Genomic DNA, 22,075 nt, shown 5'->3' on the forward strand with positions numbered 1-22,075 from the left:
TTGTTTCTTCTTATGTTTCATTTTGGGTAGTTTCTATTGCAATGCCGTCATGTTCACTGATCTTTTCTTCTGCAGTGTCTAGTCTGCCCTTAATTGCATCCTGTGTATTTTTCATCTAGACATTGTAGTTTTTAATACCTAGTTCAATCTGGGTCTGTTTTACATCTTCCATGCCTCTACTTAGCATTTTTTGTCTTTAAGTTTTTGAAATAACTGTTTTAATGTCCTGGTCTGATCATTTTAACATCCATGTAAGTTCTGAGTTGGTTTTGATTGATTGATTTTTCCTTCAATATAGTCATATTTTCTTGCTCCTTTGCATGCTTGATGATTTTCTGTTTGATTCTAGACATTGTGAATTTGAGTTTGTTAAGAGTACCCATTGCCCCATGAATCACAAGGTTTTCCAGTCTAGCTTGTCGTAATAGGCATTATTCCTAACCCTGTGCAATATCTGATTATTCTTCTGTCTAATCCTTTTGGGTGGTTCTTTTCCTAGCCTCAAGTAGTTTCCTCACACACATGCACCAATCAGTACTTCGCTGAATGCTAAGGAGATCACTCTGCCTATCCCAGAATTCTTTCTCTGTGCCTCTTTTCTCTCTAGTACTCCACAAGTTGTGAATTCTAGCCATCTGGGTTTTCCCAGACTCTCAGCTCCATTTACTTAATCAGAGAGTCCATCAGTCTATGCCTGAGTTTCCTCTCCCTGCACCAAGCCCTGGAAACTCTCTCAAAGCAGTAAGCTAGGGCAGTCACAGGTCACACTCCATTTATTTCCCATCTCACAGAGATCACTGTCCTTCATTGCCTGGTGTCTAATGTCTTGAAAACTGTTGTTAATATATTTTATCTGGTATTTTTGGTCGTTTCAGGCACAAGGCTCAATGTCCCTGTTACACCATCTTCTCCAGAAGCCAATAGTATTCTTTAAATCTGTTTGATTTTGATCCAGATACAATCAAAGATGAGGCATTGCATGTGATGTCTTTGTTTCCTTTTGTCTAAAACATTTCTGTACTTTTTCTTGGTCTTTTATGACAGTGGTACTTTTGAAGAGTCTAAGACAGTTGTGTTATAAATTCTCCCATGATCTGGATTTGTCTGTTTCCTCATGATTAGATTCAGATTAAACATTTTTGGGAAGAATACTACATAGGTGATGTATCCTTCCTACCTCATGACTTCAGGTGGCCCATAATGCTAAGTTTAATCACTTTATTTAAGGTGTTATCTTCCAGATCTCTTCATTGTAAAGCTATATATTCCCTTGGTAATTAATAAATAATCTCTGGGGTGATACTTTGAGATCAGTGAACGTCCTGCTCTCAAACATCTTTTTATACCCAACTGTGCATCCATGGTGATCCTTTTATGAATTATTATGTTGGTGGTTGCAAAATGACACTTTTCTAATTCTATTATTCTTCTACATTTAATAGCTGGCATTATTCTGTAAAGAAAGACCCCTCCCTTTTCTTTTAGAGTATCATTGTGAATTCATGGATTCTTCTTTACAGTAATTATGTAGTACCTTATTGTCATCATTATTCTTCTGAATGCTCAAATTGCCCAGATATGGCCAATGCAATCTCCATTAATGTTTAACCCCATAATATGGATTAAACTAAGCTGTTATTTATCCCCAGAGTAATTTCTAATATTTACCACTCTCAATAGCAATTGAGAAAAGGACTTCAGAAGTTGGGGGCTTATTCAGACTCTTCTTAGAAGTCGGTCTTTTTTCTGTGTGCTCTCAACCCAAATTGAGTCTTTTGAGTTGGGAGAAGATAACTTCTGAATTAAACTACAAATCAATATCCCATTTAATCCCTTTTGTTGTTTTTATTTTTATTTTTTTTAAAGAGACAAGTTCTTGCTATGTTGCCTAGGCTGGTCTTGAATTCCTAGCCTCAAATGGTCCTCCTTCCTCAGCCTCCCATGGGGCTAGAATTAGAGGTGTAAGCTACCACTCCTGGCAACTCTAATCTCTATCATCTTTTTTCTAGGCATACCATACCCACGGCCATGCTCACCAACCTCTGTCCTCCTTCCTATTGGCCATCTGGTTCCTACTCAACAACTAACCAGGCCATATGCCTCAAGAACTTCTTTTTGCCTTTGCCTCTGGTAGCCTTGGCCTGCCTCTTCTATCAACTGAAGTAAACCCTTTACATTAATTTAATTCTCTATGTTTCCATTTATAGGATCTTACCTACCCGTCTCACCTGCTGCATCTGCCAATTTAAAAATAATATTGAGGCTGTCTGCAAGACAGTGAAGCTGCATTGTGAGAATGCATGTCTGACAAACACCACAGATTGTCGTGAGTCTAAATTGCCTGATGATAATTCTTTAAATTTTTATTTATTTGCTTTTTAATTTTTTATTTTTAATTGATAGTTTTTAAGCTAATGATGCAACTGCTTTATTTTTATTCATTCATTCAGAGTTAAACTCCCTAAATTTCTGAACTACTCCCTTGCTGAAAGTCAAGTTCTCAGTTATTATTACATAACTTAATAATGTAACTGTTCCACATCCATAAAGGACCAGGAGGAACGAATGGAAGGGGAAGGGCATAACATTATAGGCCACACACTGTGTACTGTGCTCTTTGCTTGGTGTTTTGCCCCCTGGTGTTTTGCCCCCCCTAACTTATCTATACAGCACATCACAGTTTGTAAACCTGTTTTATATGCATTAGATCTCAAGTGCCCTCTGCCTTATAGGACAGGTGTAGATCTGGTTTTGGTTTGTTTGTTATTATAATTTTATAAAAGAGTAAAAGTGACACTGTTTTATTTGGAGCCTGAGAGTTTCTGGTTCCATAGCCAGAAAATGCTACCTGGCTCTTCTAACGGAATGGAGGGCTTTTCCATTCTTCAGCCTGTCCAACTCTGAACTTGCTCTGAATCTTAAGCTTTTATAGCCACAAAGCAAACACTCAGGTGCTTTTAAGTGTTTTTCTACATATTAGGTTTATTAGTGCTAACTTTATGACTTCCAAAATGCAACTGCTTTCATGTCCAGACAACTTGAATATGGTCTCTACCAGTGACATAGGGCAGATAATCAATAAGAATTCTTTATTGCTTATATAAACACAGTATAACTCACTTTCCAAAAGAGTTCTTCACCAATGCTATTATATTATTCCCTTCTGCCCCAGAGGTGGGCAGACCAAACATTTTTAATCTTGTTTTACAGATGAGGGAAAACAAGATCAAAGGCGTAAAGTGCTGTAGTCTATTGCCAGGTCTTCTGTCCCCAGTTCTGGGTTCTCCACAGCCCATGTTCCTCCTTTCTCATAGCGCTTACCTACTCCTCGGACCCTCACCACCACCACAGAAACTTTTAATTCCGGAGGAAAAACATCTACCTACACCACCATGGTACACGTGCCCTGCATGTAGTTAGAAGCTTTGGATGGTTCCCCAAGTAAAGCTGGAAATTACAGAAATGAAATTAAAGCAAAGTAGGCAAAAGTTGCTTTTTCCCTTCTGCCTCAAGTAATTACCTCAAGTAATGTTTATCCAGAAATTTTTGTCATTCCTGAGATCTACTGAACATTCCACATAGGCATACACCTGACAAATTAAAAATCTCTTAACATCCACCCCAGATCCCTGCCCAAATTTAAGGAAAGACCCAGGATGGACCTAGTGGTTTTTTGTGTGGAGAGCCTCCTATAATGGGTGCTAGTGTACTTGGCAGTGGGGGCCAAGCAGAGGAACTGGTGGGGGAGGTGGACAAGGAGCATCCAGAGGAGGACCCCTTAGCAGTGGGCGTGTGGCCTCTGTTCTTGCTCCCCTCACAGGACTGTCTTTGTCCTGTTCTTCTGAGATGGCAGCAAGAATACAAGCATGCCCCTCTGCATGTGAGGCAGGACAGCATGGGCTACGGGAGCGTGAGAACGCAGATCCGCAGAGAGGCTGGCTCATGGGGAGCACTTAGCTTCCGCCATGTACTTTTAATGAGCGCTGGTCTGTTGGGGACCAATGGAATAATCCTAAATAGAGTTGCTATATTTCACATTATGAGATGTTCTCAGCAGGTAGCCACTTTTTCAAAAGATATCTTTTTCCCTTTTGTTGTTGCCATTTCATAGGTTTAAGTTTGGGTCAGTTTTTCTCCTCTCTAAATGGCACTCACCTGTTTGGTGTCTGATCATTTATTTGAGTGGGATATATGGTTGTGGACTGACAAAAAGCTATTCCATCAGTCCTTCATTATCAAAAACAGTCTCTTCTCTTTTGACAGTTGAAGAAGCATCTCTAGAGAATGCAGGAGGATCTACACTCATGAAGGTAGTACAAGCCCGGAAGCAGCACACCAGCACTGAGCTGACTATTGAGCCAGAGACACCCGCAGATAAAAATGGCATCAGCTTGTCAGGCTTCACGAATGAGCCGCTGGACTTCAATGATGAAAGCGATGTTATTAGTGCACTAAATTACATATTGCCTTACTTCTCAGAGGGAAATCTAGAAGATGTAGAATCAACATTATTACCGTTCATTAAACTACTTTTTTCAAATGTACAAGATAGAGACAAGCCCCGGAGTCATCTGAAAAACAATACAAAGACCACCTCTCTTGAACCTGCATTCCACAATTCAACTTACACAAATAAACTGAGGAAACTCTATTTTCTGGAAAATTTGTTAGATGCAGAAATTCAAGACAAAATTGATGAGGTTAAAAAGAAAGAAAGAACTGCCATGCTTATGCAGTCTAGCCTTTTCGGTCCCAAATTTAAACGCCAAATCTTTTCCAAAAAATTGGAAACTCTTCAACCACAGGAAAACAGCCTGGCACAGATTGAGGGTATAGGGAAAAGGATGAGGCAGAGGATGAAGATAGTCCTCAAGAGACCAAAGGGCATAAGGAAAAAGGTCTTAGAAGAGGAGAGAATCAGGAGGAAACAGAGTGCCTGGCCCATTGCAAAGAAAATTGCCCAAGCAAGAAGGCTTGGGAGACCAGTCCCCAGTGAAATGGAACAGCTTCATGCAGTGCAGAGGCCCAGGAAGTTTGTGGAAAGCTCCTTCTACACCAAGCCTTTGTTCACCCAGGAGCATAAGGCAGCTGTCTCTTCTTTACAGAAACAGGACTCAGTGGGTGTGTCTTCTGCTCCCACCACTGCGAAATCCCTACCTGAGGTTAAAAACAAATCAAAAGACTTGACTGACACCATTTTTGTTTTAGAAGACGCAAATGCTAGAGTTAAAAGTATGGAGGCTGGTCAGCCAATCGTACATTCCAGAAAAAAATATCACTTTCATAAAACTCATTCCCATGTGGGCCATAGAACACCCAAGGCCAAAGTAAGTCAAGAGGTCAAAAAGGAAAGTTTGCTCAAAAGACTGATATGGAGTCAAAACAGGCCTCCATTCTCTCCAGTAAGGAGCCTCATAAATTCCCCTTCACATGAAGCTTTTTCATCTTCAGGAGACCCGAGTCCTCAGGAGAATCCTTTACCCAAATTATTTGCTCTTTCACAACTTTCCACAGGAAACATTAGTACATTCCCTGAAGGAAATACTTTTGAAGAAAATGTTTCTGTAGATAGCACTGCTGTGCCTGAAGAAACCTTACCTGAAAGCACAACCTACAAGAATCCTTCTGATGCAGAGTCCATTGGGGCTGCATTCAACATAATACCATCCGTTAAAGAAGCCAATGAAACCCAATGGGAATACCACAACACGGGCACTGACTCAACCCCCATGCCCAAAAGCTTGACTTATCCACTGCTCTCGTCCCCAGGTGATCAGTTTGAAATTCAGCTAAGCCAGCAGCTACAATCCCTCATCCCCAACAACGACGTGCGAAGGCTCATTGCTCACGTCATCCGGACTTTGAAAATGGACTGTTCTGAGAGCCATGTGCAGTTGGCCTGTGCAAAGCTCATCTCTAGAACAGGCCTCCTGATGAAGCTTCTCAGTGAGCAGCAAGAAGTAAAAGTATCCAAGGCAGAATGGGACATGGATCAATGGAACATGGAGAACTATATCAATGAGAACATAGAAACCCAGAGCCAACAGACAGAGCAGGAGTCCAGTGAGGTGAGGACAACTGCAGAAACAGGATGGACTTTTCCATCATTTAAGATAGGCCATGAAAACACCCATGCAGCAAGACCTGGGTAGACAAGTCCATATTTTGTCTTGGCCATGTAATTTTGGCCATGACAGTGATTCCCACTTTGCTCATTTAGGGAATGAAGCAGATCTAACACTCAAGATAAAGAAATTGTAGAATAAAATGCTTAATAATAAGATTATGTAACACATCAGATTTGATATGTTCTTGAAGAACCTGTAAGCTATTTACCTGGAAGAATGGGAGTTTGAATAGTTAGCTTTCATCCTTTCCATCTCTTTTTTTGTTGTTGTTTTTTAATTGTTCTTTCTTTCTTTTTTTTTTTTAGCTCATTAAAGAAGTTCCAGCATATGGCTATAACAACAAACTCATCTTGGCAATATCTGTGACTGCAGTAGTGATGATTTTGATTATAATTTTCTGTCTCATTGAGGTAAGGACAACAATTAATTCAGGTTTCCAGAATATATCCTTTATAATAGATTCAGAACCCGTGAATTGAAAATCAAATCTACTTTCCTACCTACTATTTCCTAACATTCCTCTACAGTCACTAAGACTGAGGTATGCTTTGTTCTTTTATTGCAACGTATATATCAAGGATTTTTAAAGTAACCCCACTCCCAGGAGATCTCTGTGGATTGAAACCAAGTTATAACAAACCATGACACTATTTTGAGAAGTTTAAGAAAGCTAAAGTTGATATTATAGCAAAATTTTTCCAACCCAAAACTATGTAAACTATTTGATGTACTCACCAATGACTCTCATTCTACCACTGATTTCTTTCTTTGTTGCTGAAATGATGAGAGATGTATTATCTCCTCCCTCACAGAGCTGTCATCACCCTGGGGAGAAAGGACACAGTCAAAAATAGAAGTGTCATCTTGTAGATTCATTAGATTCAGGTAGCATCCTCCTCCAGTGTGTAAGGCATTGTCTAAATAGGTCCAGTTAAACCCTGCATCCAGCTACTCTGAGGTGTGTCATATTAACAGTGGCTCCTTCCTGGAGCTTGCCTCTGTTTACCTTTTGTTCAATTTCATAATGGTCTATTACTTTTCACAACAGGTAGGTGCTAGCATATTAAAAGAGTGGTTTAATAAGCTGACAATCATGACTCAACCAACCTAATTTACCTTACTTAATTTACCTTTTCTACTGCCGTGGCAGCCCTCCATTCCAGCCAAAGCAGCCCCACACCATACCCTAGTCACACCATTCCCATCCCTGCTTTCGTCTGTGCCTCTGCCCATCTAAAATTCTCTTATTTCACTCTGCCCGTGGAAATCCTGTGAATCTGTCAAAAGCCAACTCAAGTTCATCTTTCTTCACGATGCCTTCCCTGAATATTCTGGCCCTCCTGGGCCCACTCCCTCTGTGTGATTTGTCACCATTTCTTAGAGGACATGGTGAAGCATTTCCCCTTCCCTGAAAACTTAAAACTGTGGCAAACAATTTTTTTAAAGACGGCTACCCGAGACAGAAACCCCTGGGTCAGCACATGAAACAGAGCAGAGCTGTAAGGGCCAATGGCTCCCTGCTCCATGAGACAGGAGCAGAACCTGGTGGAATGTACAGGTTGAGGGGCCCTTATCTGGATGCTCAGGCCCAGAAATGTTTTTCAGATTTTCCAGATATTTCAAATTTTGAAATATTTGCATTATACTTACCAGCTGAGCATCCCTAATCTGAAAATCTGAAATACAAAATGCTCCAGTGAGCATTTCCTGGGAGTGTCATGTTGGTGCTCAAAAATTTCAGACCTTGGAGCATTTTGGATTTCAGATTTTCAGATTAGGGATACTCAACCTGTATTAACTTACCTAAAGAAAAACATGTCTCTCTGCAGGAGGCTGATCAGTAGTGAAAACATAGAAAAGGTGAAGAAGAGACCAGGGTGGGCAGTGTCCATCCTAACATCGCACGAGAGTACCCACAGCCTCAGCTGGCAGACGTGGGGTCAGGCCCACTGCTGAGACTGTGCCTAGGGGGAGATGGGCGCATCCGGCCACCTCAGCCCTTTCCGTTAAACTCTGGATTCAGCTGATTCCTTTTGTTCTAATTCCGTTTTCACCGAGTAGCTTTCTGAGTGCACTTGAGTGTGCCGCGGAGGCCTCTGTCTACAGAGTGTTTGTCTTTGGAGCAGATGTATTTCTCATTGACAAGGCATAATCTGGAATTCTGATTTTGGTCAGTCTTGTGCTATTGGTATGGTGAGACTGCTCCAAAAGGAAGAAGTGAATTCTCTCTTGAGGACAGAGTCTGATTTCAGAGCCCAGGAAGCAGGGACCAGCATGGGGTCAGTTTGTCAAGGCCTCAGGAAGACAGTCCCTGGCCATTACACAGACAGTACCCTCTGCATCATTTCCAGGTGGCATGTGGCCTTTTGCTTTTTTTTCTGAAATTCCTATAAACTCCTCTACTGCTTTTAGTTTCTATGTACAGTTTAACCTTTATATTTGTATTTATATCTTTTCATTATTTCCTCACCCCACTTAGATGATAAGCTTTTTGAGGATAAGGTAGCATGCAGTGTTTTACCTTTAGTAGACAAGGCATTTACAGGAAGAGGGATGTGGCATTATGTTAATTCCACAGTGAAGAATAATGCAACCTAATATTTATTTGAATTAGCATGTGGAGTCTGGCAACAGACAATCCATGTGTTCCTAAGACTTTTGAAATGTCACCTTTTAATATGCTAATTAGTGGAAGAAAATGAATAAATGGTAATAGAACAGCTCTGCCTAACTATTTGGGTGACAAGTAATGGCAGATCCCTATTTCTGACCTTAAACATATTTCAGTACATGTAAAAAAAAAGAAAAGTATTAGAAAGAAAATAGAAGCAATATTTTTATAATCATGTGATGGAAAGGAGCTTTCTATGCCTGATAGTGCAGGCAGAAACCTTTGGTGGATTTGACCACCTGGTCTGTGAGACCACTGGCAAACTTATTCCTGAGGAAGGCCAAGCATGGGATGGAGAGTTTTCCACATACTGTCTGGTTTAATCCTCACGATCCTGTTAGGAAGATGACATCATCCTCTTGTACAGATGAAGGAGATCAACTTAAGGCCCCAGTAGCAAAGCCAAACACAGAGCCCAGATTCCGCTGACTGCAAAGCCTGCATTCTTTATTACCACTGTTCCGTTCCGCCTCCTTAAAGACAAAAACACAGAGAAGTATTTGAAACATTAAAATACAATGAAGATCTTTGAAAGGATTCATATATTTAATATAAAAAGAGTGTTATAAATCAAAAGACAAACAATCCAGTGGAAAAGGGGACACGAAGGCTATGACGAGCAGGTGTGATTATAGTCTGAGTCATCCCATCAGCGGCCCTCACCCCACGGCTTACCTGGTGTGGGGCTTGGGAAAGAGGCCTTCATCAAACCCATAGAATGAAGATACACTCTGATATTTTCTTTTAGTATTTTGATGACATTGTATTATTTAAATTTTTTAACCCATATGGAATTTGTTTTATTATTTGTTTTTTAGTATGGTTGAGGTAGAGGATCTTTTATTCTCCTATATGAAAACTCAATTGTTTTAAAATAATTTTTTTGAATGATTCATTCTTTCTTCACAGATTTAAAATATCATCTGTATCTGAAATCTATTCTTTTCCATTGATCCAGTTGTCTTTCTGTACCAGTAATAGTATTATACTACTTAATTCCATTGCTTTGTGACATATTTTGAGTTAAATATTTGGTAGGGCAAGCTCCTTCTCTTTGGTCTTATTTTTTTCATACATTTCATAGCTGTTCTTGCATATTTTGTCTACCAAACATTAGCTGGCCAGTTTTTGTAAAGGCTATCATGGGATTGGAAGAGGATCACATTAAATTGGTAAAATAATTTGAGAATTGACATCTTTTCTTCATTCTGGGAACATGGTGTATCTCATGGCATGTATTCATTTCTTTCCTTTTTTTTTTTTTCCGAGACAGAGTCTCACTTTGTTGCCCAGGCTAGAGTGAGTGCCGTGGCATCAGCCTAGCTCACAGCAACCTCGAACTCCTGGGCTCAAGGAATCCTTCTGCCTCAGCCACCTGAGTAGCTGGGACTACAGGCATGGGCCACCATGCCCAGCTAATTTTTTCTACATATATATTGGAAAGGAAGAGACAAAAGTATCTTTGTTTGCATATGAAATGACAGACAACCTAAAAAGGCCAAAAGAATCAACTTTTTATTAGAAGTATATGAAAACTCAGTAAGATGGTTCTATACAAAATCAAGAGATCAGCACACAAACCTCAATAGCTTTACTATGTACCACCAATAACTAATTAGAAAATGGAAGAAAGATCCCATTTACAAACACAATAGAAATGTATAAAGTATTTAGGAACAGAGATACTAATGTTGGTCAATTAATTTCTTTCTATTTATAGTAGAGATGAGGTCTCACTCTTCCTCAGGCTGGTTTCGAACTCCTGACCTCGAGCAATCTGCCCGTCTTGGCCTCCCAGAGTGCTAGGATTACAGGTGTGAGCCACCACACCTGGCCTCATTTCTTCCTAATGTCCTTCAGAAGAGTTTTCATGTTTGCATCACATAGATCTTACATCTCCTGTTAGGTAAAAGATCTTTGTATCTCTGTTCCTAAATACTTTATACATTTCTCTTGTGTTTGTAAATGGGATCTTTCTTCCATTTTCTAATTAGTTATTGGTGGTACATAGTAAAGCTATTGAGGTTTGTGTGCTGATCTCTTGATTTTGTATAGAACCATCTTACTGAACTTTCATATACTTCTAATAAAAAGTTGATTCTTTTGGGCTTTTTAGGTTGTCTGTCATTTCATATGCAAACAAAGATACTTTTGTCTCTTCCTTTCCAATGCTTACAACCCGTTTATTTTTCTTATTCCATTGATCAGGACCTCCTCAACAATGATGAATAGTAGCAATAATTACAGGCATCCTACTCTTGTTCTTGACTTTAAAACAATGCTGTTGTTTAGGTTTGTGGTAGATACTTTGATCAAGTCAAGGATGTTTCCTTTGTTTTCACTTTTATGAGTTTTCATCAAGAATTATTTGTTATCTAAAATAGTCAATAAAATCTATTAAGTTCCAGCAGCATACAGGACCCCAAGCTAGGCACAGTTGGCCCTCTGCATTGTTGGGTTCCACAGCTGCAAATTCAACCAACAAGCGCATCAAAATATTCGAATGAATAAAATGAAATAAAAAAATAGAGTGTAATAACATAGCATTTACCTTGTATTAGATATTATAAGTAACCTAGCGATGATTTAAAGTATATAGGAGGATGTACATAGGTTATATACAAATACTATAACATTTTATATAGGGATTTGAGCATCCTTGTATTATGGTATTGGAGGGAGGATGGGTCCTAGAACCAGTCCCTGGCAGATCCCAAGGAAAGAGTCAAAGAAACATTAAATAGGATAGAAATCCTATCCTCAGGCCAGGTGCAATGGCAGCTCATGCCTGTAATCCTAGCACTCTGGAAGGCTGAGGCAGGAGGACTGCTTGAGGTCAGGAGTTCAAGACCAGCCTGAGCAAGCACAAGATCCCATCTCTACTAAAAATAGAAAAATTAGCCAGGCGTCGTGGCATGCACCGGTAGTCCTAGCAACTTGGAGGCCTAGGCAAGAGGATCCCTGGGCCCAGGAGTTTGAGGTTGCAGTGAGCTATGATCATGCCACTGTACTCTAGCCAGGGCAACAGAGCAAGATTCTGTCTTAAAAAAAAAAAAAAAAAAGGCCGGGCGTGGTGGCTCATGCCTGTAATCTTAGCACTCTGGGAGGCTGAGGCGGGTGGATTGCTCAAGGTCAGGAGTTTGAAACCAGCCTGAGCAAGACCCCGTCTCTACTAAAAATAGAAAGAAATAATTGACCATCTAAAAAATATATATTCAAAAAAAATTAGCCGGGCAAGGTAGTGCATGCCTGAGGTCCCAGATACTCGGGTGGCTGAGGCAGTAAGATCCCTTGAGCTCAGGAGATTGAGGTTGCTGTGAGCTAGGCTGATGCCAGGGCACTCACTCTAGTCTGGGCATCAAAGTTAGACTCTGTCTCAAAAAAAGAATTCCTATCTTCAAAGAAGTTCTCTCTTAGCCTCACCTGTAGTCCCAGCTACTCAGGAGGCTGAGGCAGGAGATCACATAAGCGCAGGAGTTTGAGGCTACAGTAAGCTATGATGATGCCACTGTACTCTAGCCAGGGCAACAGTGTGAGACCCTTATATATAAAAAAATGAATAAATAAATAAAAAGAAATTACTCCACTGGGTAGATAAGACTTAAAAGGAATGAACAAGCTGGGCACGGTGGCTCACGCCTGTAATCCTAGCACTCTGGGAGGCCGAGGCAGGTGGATTGCTCGAGGTCAGGAGTTGAAAACCAGCCTGAGCAAGAGCGAGACCCGTCTCTATTATAAATAGAAAGAAATTAATTGACCAAATAATATATATAGAGAAAAAATTAGCCGGGCATGGTGGCGCATTCCTGTAGTCCCAGCTACTTGAGAGGCTGAGGCAGGACGATCATTTGAGCCCAGGAGTTTGAGGTTGCTGTGAGCTAGGCTGATGCGATGGCACTCACTCTAGCCTGGGCAACAAAGTGAGACTCTGTCTCAAAAAAAAAAAAAAATAATTAAAAAAAAATAAATAAAAGGAATGAACAAAGATTTGGAGATAGTGGCCATTATGATGGATAATCATGATCGTTTTCTTCCAAAACAGATATATTCTCACAAAAGAGCATCACAAGGAGATTCAGAAGCATCTTCAAGGAGGTAAATATTGGTCTGGCAATATTTAAATTAGAATTTTAAAACTAGAGGAGAACTTAGAACGCATCTATTTCAATCCCCTCATTTTACAGTGAGGAAACTGCTAGAAGCAGGAAGAATACTTACCTATCCTAGTGCTTTGCCTGGCTCCAGCAAAATTAGCTCCCCAGCCAAAGCTGAGTTGGACAGGACTGGCAAGGACGCATCTGCTGTCACCAGTCCTTCAAGGGAAGGTGGGGGGGTTGTGGTTGTGTCTGTCCCTGCTGGTGGTGGGCATCAGGCCAGGCCCGGAGGCCTTTTTGTAGGCTCTGGGGAAGAGATAGGGAAGGCCACATGATATGGGGGCAAGGGAGCCAGTCTCCTTCAAGGCTGATGGAAGGTGGAAGATATGAATCCTCCCTCTAGAGTATCAGGAAAACCTACCTTCTCATCCTACTGGTTTTCGGGACCCCACTATTCCTTTTACCTCAACCTCATAGAATTTTAACTAGGAGAGATCTTAGACAATAGTTTGTCTCTTCCTTTTGTAAGTAGGAAATAGAGACAGAGAAAGAGAAATTATCTTGCCCTGTGGTCACACTGCTAGTGGGTGTCAGAAAGAGAGTGGTCCCTTTCCAGCTGGGGGCTTCTCCATTGATTATACTCTACTTGGGCTGTGAGCTGCATTTTATATCACAAATCAATACACATAGGCTGTGTAGACATAAGTAGTTTCTAAAACAATGCACTCTGATTTGTTTCCATTCTGTTCATATTCAAAAAGAATATTTTGTCCTTTAAGCTGATTTCACAGCTCACTGCCCAGTGACGGCCTGCAGTATGAAAATCTGTAAGAGAGATGACTTTGCTAGCTAGACTAAGGCATGCTTGATGTGACTCAAATTATAGGACAAAGCTTCCAGGAAAATAGAAATACTTTATCCTTTACTCCCCAGCAAATGCTGCATGTGGGACTAAGGTGGAAAGGGACTGATGTAAAATGCTTCTGGAGAGAGTAAAATACTTCTGCCCTGTATGGTTGTACGCTTTGTTCCTGCACAAGAGCACTTGGCCAAGGTGGGTGAGTGGGACTGAAAATCCTGCCTATATTCAATGCCAAGCCACACACAAAGGTCTCCCCAGTGACACTGTGGGGCCCTCTTGGACAGACATGGAGAGCTTCTGGAATCCAGCACACATGGAATTATTTTCAGGATTCCAGGTCTGTAGTGATGTTGTTCACTGTGATTATGGACCAAGGTACACGTTTAGTCCTAATAAGACCAGAGATGTACATCGTGAGAGCCCTTGAAAATGGCAAGAATCACTAATTGTCTTATGTGTGTGTTTCCCCCAAAGGGGCTTTTTCTGGTTCAGCTGGCCACTTTGGCTTAGAGATATGTACAGACCTCTCAATGCCACACGCCAGAAAAACATGGCAGAGCAGCTGCACGACAAGGAGTCTTCTGAAGAGGAGGAGATTTTCAACAAGGATGCTGGGTAAATGGCTGGGGACAACTTAAAATCATATCTAAAATGAGCGATAATGAAAAGTTTAATTGCTCCTTTCAAGAGTAAAAACCTTGGCATTGTCTTCCTATCCCAGGGAGCTCTCTGAAGTTGTGGTGACCACACCGGTGGAGTCGGCTACCGAAGCTGAGGAAAGTGAGAACCCGCCAGAGGATGAGGAGGATTGATAGTGACCCAGCCTGCCTCAGGCCGCCTACAAATTTTATTTTCTAATATAGGATTCTGAGCATTGCTTGTAAGAGACTTATTTTTCTCATACTAAAATGTATCCATTGCCAATTCCACCCACATGGTAAAGAATTAAAATGTAACTAGTTAAATATTTATCTGCAGGTAACAAAGGCCATAGGAAAGAAAAACAGGACTGAGGCCAGAATCCCTGGTGCTGGGCAACACTCCCACAAGGGCGGTGTGGACAGAGGACTCACAGGGCTTCCCCACCTCATTTCCCAGTCTAATCAGTCTCCAGGAACCTGAAAACATATCATCCTTGGGGGGGAGGGGTTGATTTTTAAATCAAATACAGTTGTTCTGGGGCTCTCTCCCCTGGTTAACAAGAACCAGTTATTTATGACATACTTGGCCTCCTGCCCACAGGGGGTCGGTCCACCTTCTGGCCCCTCTCATAGGGTCAATGGGGTTCCCAGAATGTCTAGATCGCTGAGCCTCCCTGAACTGTAGGGCCAAGTCCTATCTTTCTTCCCAAGCCCTCAAACTAATGTGTGAATGTGTGTCCTGTCTTGGTAGGGAGTTCTCCATCCTTTAAAGCTGGAAAATTCACATTGGTTTTTTTGTTTATTTTTTCTTTTTAAAAATCCCAACCCTTGGATAGCTAGCAGGGAGGTGCTGGGGGGTAAGGTGAAGAAGAATGTGTGAGAGCAGTAATTTCCCAAGAAAGCCCTCCTGCGGCCTTTTCGCAGAAAACGCGTTGTTGGAGGGGCTGCTTCTCCACTCACACGCTTTGCCCTGGCCACTCCTGACCCTCCTGCACCCCCAGCACCGCCCAGCACCAAATCCACGCGCTTCCTGCCTCACCCAACACAGATCCATGGCTGCCTGTTCCAAGTGATAATGCAGGTGCAACTCTGCAGAAGATGCAAGGGTTCCTCTGCTCCATCTTTAAAAAGTCATTAATAAGGCCCAGGCATGGTGGCTCACGCCTGTAATCCTAGCACTCTGTCTGGGAGGCTGAAGCTCCTGAAGCTCAACTTCAGGAGTTCAATACCAGCCTGAGCAAGAGCGAGACCCTGTCTCTACTAAAAATAGAAAGAAATTAATTGGCCAACTAAAAATATATAGAAAAAGTTAGCCAGGCATGGTGGCGCATGCCTGTCGTCCCAGCTACTCGGGAAGCTGAGGCAGAAGGATCGCTTGAGCCCAGGAGTTTGAGGTTGCTGTGAGTTAGGTTGACACCACAGCACTCTAGCCCCGGCAACAGAGTGAGATTCTGTCTCAAAAAAGTCATTAATAAATCACATTTAGTAAGTCGGTGAGAGTTAAGCACATTAGTGAGTAAGAGAAAATCCAAATGAACAAGAATTGACATTCTACCTAACCAAATGAATGCTGCCAGTTCCATGATAACAGATGAAGAGCTGTGCATGTCACAGAAGAACAGCACAGCAACCCCCAGAGGCTCCAGCCGTCCAGCTGGGGAGCAGCCCAGCATGTTTGCTGGTGAGGGGTCTGGCAAAGTGAACGACCCTCAGTTCCCCACCTGGCCGATCCATTCACCAGTGCTGGGCAAGAGACATACCTGTTGTCTTGATGCCTGCCCCAGTGACCTCCCAAAGTTCCTTACTAAGAATGAGAAACAAGTGTCTTTCTCTGTGTGTTGACTTCAGTGAGCCATCAAACATTTACCGAAGGCCCGGTGAGGTAGCTCATACCCATAATTCCAACTCTTTGAGAGGCTGAGGCAGGAGGATCACTTGAGGCCAGGAGTTAAAGACCAGCTTTGGCAACATAGCGAGACCCTGGCTCTACAAAAAATAGAAAAATTAGCTGGGCTGGTGGAATGTGCCTATAGTTCCAGCTACTGGGGAGGCTGAGGCAGGAGGATGTCTTGAGCCCAGGAGTTTGAGGTTGCACCGAGCTATGATGATGCCACTGCACTCTAGCCCATGCGACAGAGCAAAACCCTATCTCAATAGAAAACATTTACTGGGTTTAAAGCAGAAGACCAAATAGTAATAATTATAGGAAGCAGCAGCAGCGGCAGCCACCATTTACAATTTGCTTACTTGGTGCCAAGCCCTAGGTTAGGCATTTTACAGCCTTATATCATTTAACCCAACAATCCATGGGACCATCATCATTTGACAGGTAAAGAAATGGCAAGGTTCTTTCTAGTTCTCTAACAGAAATAAGTGTTCTATAGAAGGCACAACTTGGGAGCACCTAGCTCCTGAGCACATTTGAAAATTGGTATGACAGGACAGAGGTCCTGCTTAGAAGTAACCTGTGTACCAGGCCAGTTAAGGAGGGAATGGGGTGGGGGAACTGTGTGACACCAAACTACACTCTTAAAGAATACACACAGACCAAATGGGGACAGGAGAATTAAGTTACTCTGCTCAACTGGCAACCTCTAGAGCAGTGATTTCCAATCTGTGGCTATAGATCATTGGAGGGGCAGTTACAGCAGGGGCCTCTGAATGTACGTGTGCCCCAAGCATTACTTGCAGAGCAAATAAATCCTGCCTCCCCCAAATATAGGTATTATGTCACTAGTAGTGATTATATATTGAGCATGTATACATGTCGTTTAAATCATACAGCTACCTGTGAGGTGGATCTAATTCTCTCCCACTAAAGGAAGAGGAAACTGAGGCTGGGGGAGAGATAACTTGCCCATACCCAAAAAGATGACATATTAGTTAGAGCTCTTTATGTTCCATGTGAAAGAAATCCAACTAAAACATGCTTAAACAAAAAATGGCATATGCTATATCAGCTCATATAACAGGAAAGCCTAAGGGCTTATAGCTGCATCCATGGCTCAAATGTTATCCTCTCCCCATCTGCTTTCCTCTGTGATGGCTTCAGCCTTGGGAGGACTGGCACCCCATGTCTGTAAAAGTGGTCATTCCAACTCTACACTGCTGTGGAGGAAATAGCTCAGAGAAAAGCCATCCCTAAAAAGACCTCTGATTGGCCAGCTTGAACCCTTGGATTGGGGAAGAGGAGATGCTGATTGGCCAACCCATGGCCACAGGTACCTCTTGGGGTTGGGCCTTAAACCACTGACTCAATCCCAGCAGAATTTCACGGAGACCAGGAGGCTCATCCCCAAAAATAAAACAAGAGATTCGGTTACCAGAAGATAAAAGGGTGAGATGAGGAATGGAGGATAAAAGATTGAAGCTAGATTGAACTAACCCTTTAGCAAACAGTTTTTCACATGTCCATTAAGTGCTATTATGGTAAATAACACACAAATTCACTTAAAAGCATTGTGTCTTCATGGTAATTTTTAGTCCTTATGTTGTTTTTTTTTTTTCAATTAATGAATACTAAAAATACAAATGCTATAATGAGGAAGTCTAAAAACTATTATTTTTTAAAAATTATTAATAATATAGAAAGGGATTCTTAACTGATGATGTGCTCCTGCAAAGAGAGGGTAAATTAAGCAAAAAGAGAGGGGAGCCGGGAAATAAAGGCCCAACCCAGGAAGCAGTGAGAGGAAGGTCCAGAATGACAGTATGTGACAGGCCCAGGAGGTAACTCAAGCACATGAGGACAGAACACATAGAGGGCGTTGAGGGCACAGGCCCAACTTTGGTGCCAGAGGTATGGAAGGGAATGAGGATGAGATCATGGCAGAGGACATTAAACACCCCAGGAAGGAAGGAAACAGCCCTAAACAGAGTACATCATTAAGCTCTATAGTGAACAATATTTACACAGTCTCAATTCTGTAAACATTATTAATTTACTAGAAATCATGACATAACCAAACCTCGAGAGTGGACTGTGGTTACTAGGAATGCAGTAGACAGTGTCTAAAATAGAAGGAGAATGCAGGAGACATAGACACAAGCACAACAAGCACAAGAAGATTCTGCTAAAAGCCTGCTCCCCAGAAGTAACCAGGCTCAGGAGGGCGGGCATAGTCGGGGCAAGGAACCACTGTGGATCATTCTGTTTCATCGCCATTTAACTTCATTTAGTACTATATGAATTGAAAACATGTGTATAATACATTTTTTTAAATCAACTTCTAAAAAGAGGGAGTAGAAAGAACCAGCTTCCTATAACAGAACCAGAGAGAACATCAGCTATTCCAGAAATGTGGTTATGTTAAATACTAGTCTGATGCTTTCATTCAGATGCAGAGTAAAGATGTATTTGGAGTTCAGACAAGAAAGCATCTCACTCAAGTGCTCCCAAGAGCAGTAGAAGGCAAGGTGAGCAGTTGGCAGGGGAAAATTAGCCCAAGCTGGGACAATAATACCTCTTCATCTTTGCTGACTGCTGGCCAGAACCTGTCTTAAAGATGTTATCTTGGCCGGGCGGCAGTGGCTCAAGCTTGTAATTCTAGCAGTCTGGGATGCTGAGGCGGGCGGATTGCTCGAGGTCAGGAGTTCAAAACCAGCCCGAGCAAGAGTGAGACCCCATCTCTACTATAAATAGAAAGAAATTAATTGGCCAACTAATATATAGAGAAAAAATTAGCCGGGCATGGTGGCACATGCCTGTAGTCCCAGCTACTCAGGAGGCTGAGGCAGTAGGATTGCTTGAGCCCAGGAGTTTGAGGTTGCTGTGAGCTAGGCTGATGCCACGGCACTCACTCTAGCCTGAGCAACAAAGCGAGACTCTGTCTCAAAAATAAAACAAAAAACAGGCCAGGCGAGGTGGCTCACGCCTGTAATCCTAGCACTCTGGGAGGCTGAGGCGGGAGGATTGCTCGAGGTCAGGAGTTCGAAACCAGCCTGAGCAAGAGCGAGACCCCGTCTCTACTATCAATAGAAAGAAATTAATTTGCCAACTAATATATGTAGAAAAAATTAGCCGGGCATGGTGGCACATGCCTGTAGTCCCAGCTACTCGGGAGGCTGAGGCAGGAGGATCACCTGAGCCCAGGAGTTTGAGGTTGCTGTGAGCAAGGCTGACGCCATGGCACTCACTCTAGCCTGGGCAACAGAGTGAGACTCTGTCTCAAAAAAACAAAAAACAAAAAAGATGTTATCTTATTTAATCCTCACATCAACTGACATTATCTCTCATATACAGATGGGGATCCGAAGCTCAGAGAGTTTTTGGAACTTGTCTGAGGTCACATACTTTGGGCTCTCTGCTTGGCACTAGGGAAATCATTTTATCTTGGCAAAAGGATGGTGTTTCTGGTCATAATTGGCACAGCAAAATCATTGGTGGCTTGACACAAGCACTCCCTGCCCATAAATCAAACACATAACAGCCTTCAGTTATTACACTACATGTGTGCTCAGCTGCTGTCTGCTGGATTACTAGAAGGGAGCTCATAAGTAATCACTTGTCTGCTTTTCAGCAGCTCCTGTCTCCTTATCTTATGTTACCTCCCAAGGCTCTCAACTTCTCTGAAACGTCTGTAGGCTTATCTACAGTGTTTCCTGAAAATAAGACAGGGTCTTATATTTATTTTTCCTCAAGAAGACACCCTAGGGCTTATTTTCAGGAGATGTGTTTTTTTTTAAGTATGGTACAACAATCTACATTTATCAAATATAGTTAAGTCATTGTCTTCTGGAACATCATCATAACTCTCTAAACCCTGAATTCCATCCTGAATTTCTGGCAACTCTATTTTCTTTAGAATCATTGGCCCCGGTGTCTCATCATGTCGAGCAATAGAGCTCTCATGGGGCAGATGAGAAGGGCTGCTGTCTTCTTTACCGCTCCGTGACAAAATGCATGGGTTGTGCAGATACGCGCTGCTTAGCCATGCCCATCACTAGGTCTTATTTTCGGGGTAGTGCTTATATTGCCAATTGCTTAGAAATCCTGCTAGGGCTTATTTTATGGGTAGGTCTTATTTTCGGGGAAGCACGGTACCTCTTCTCATCTTGCTCTACATGCCTGTGTGAAGCTGCATAAAACCATGGATTGTGGTGGGGAGGGTGGAGGAAAGGGAAATGCACAAATGCACACACTAAGTGCACGTTTCCACAGAAGATTTTATAGATGGACTGTGAGCCCACCAGGAAGTCTCCAGATGGTGAAAAAAAGTAACTACCATGTCACTGGAGCAATAATAAAGACAACTGCAACATGCTATGGGACCAGAGAGGAGAACTTGAGAGGCATCGTGGAGATGGCAACTTTTGATCTAAGCCTTCCAGGTGAATAGAGGAAAGGGCATTGCAGGTGAAGGGACTGCTAGGTAAGTGGCCAGTGGGCAGGAATGCAGGCTGAGCTCAGGGGAGGGTGCTCCCGGCAGTAGAGAGGAAACTTGGAAGTGAGAAAAGGAAAGGGAAAGGGGAGGGGGAGACAGACTGCACAAGGTGGGAAGGAGGATGCACTAACACAGTTGGAGGCCAGAGCACAAAGAGCTCAAAACACTTGCAAGGGCAGTTCACATCTACTGGTCAGCTTAAAATGAATTTAACACCAAGAGAACAGTTTGTCTCTGTGTCTTTCTTTCCAATCTTCCTGCTAGGACATTAACTGTACTGAACATATTCAGACGTACCTGGCCTAAAACTGAGGAGGGGAGGTTTTCATTCCTGGGAAGAGAATTGCTGAAGAAGCAGCCCCCATACAGTCGGTTTTTAGATGTTAAGTGTGACTGGGACCAGACCTTTGGGGAGATATGAGGGCCACCTTCCTTCCCGGAGAGTCGAGGGAGCACAGAAACCCCCACCCAGACGAAGTCCATGGAGCTTGCTTCTAAGAAATGGCCCATTCCCAGCCATCTCTAAGCGCTCTTGGACCTGCTCGTAGTGATACCTCGCTCCTCCCCACTGCCCCACACGAGCCCACACTCTGGTCCTAGGCTCCATTTCACCAAGGCCTGAAAATATAAAGTGCCCAAAGCACGGTCCTGCCAACCCTCGATTTCTTGCCCTTTGCCATTTGTGACATTTTGTTTTGAGTTCATTTGAAAGAGAGATCTCACTTGTACGATGGAAAAGAAACATACAACTACATCCAGAAGAGAATACGCAGGCCCCTGAGCTTCGCGCCGCGCGGGGCTGACGGGCGAGTCACAGCAGGGGAGTGTTCAAGGGGACCTCAAGGCGCCCCCTCGGGTAAGGTGTGGTCAAAACAAGCTATGTTTTCCTGAAAGCGCGAGGCTGAGGCTCCAATTTGGGTCGGGCCCTGACAGCCTGGCTGCGCGGATGCCCTCAGGGGATGGGGCACAAATAGGGCAGGCGTTAACGGTCCCACTCACAAGCCGACACTTTCCGCTGAGGGAGGTGAGGTGACAGCCCAAACGTCCCGCAGATGATGCAGAGGCCGAGCGAGGTCAGGAACCCAGAAGCCAGGATCTGGTCTGACGCAGGCGGGCAGGACGGACGCGTTCCGCCTAGCACGGTGCCTTCGCCTCTCCGAGCCCGGCGGGCACTCTGGGTCAGGAGCCACCCAGACCACGCACAGGCTCTGGGTCACCTCAACCGCCGGCTGCCAGGAGGGGATGGCCCCGCCCCGCGGCCCTCCTGGCTTCGCGATTGGCTCTGTGAGAAGCGGG

At 43.0% G+C, this 22,075-nt stretch overlaps 1 long non-coding RNA gene across 1 annotated transcript; it reads right to left on the minus strand.

Annotated features, from left to right (window-relative positions):
- Positions 1 to 7,723: 7,723 nt before the first annotated feature.
- On the minus strand, positions 7,724 to 22,023 carry LOC105883566 (uncharacterized). The gene is made up of 3 exons (XR_001159821.3): positions 21,779 to 22,023; positions 13,018 to 13,199; positions 7,724 to 9,272 (listed from the first exon to the last, which is right to left on the minus strand). It is a non-coding gene; the product is annotated as an uncharacterized LOC105883566 (long non-coding RNA).
- Positions 22,024 to 22,075: the final 52 nt, after the last annotated feature.

This window comes from Microcebus murinus, chromosome 18 (genome assembly GCF_040939455.1).
Source record: "Microcebus murinus isolate Inina chromosome 18, M.murinus_Inina_mat1.0, whole genome shotgun sequence".
NCBI classification, from domain to species: domain Eukaryota; kingdom Metazoa; phylum Chordata; class Mammalia; order Primates; family Cheirogaleidae; genus Microcebus; species Microcebus murinus.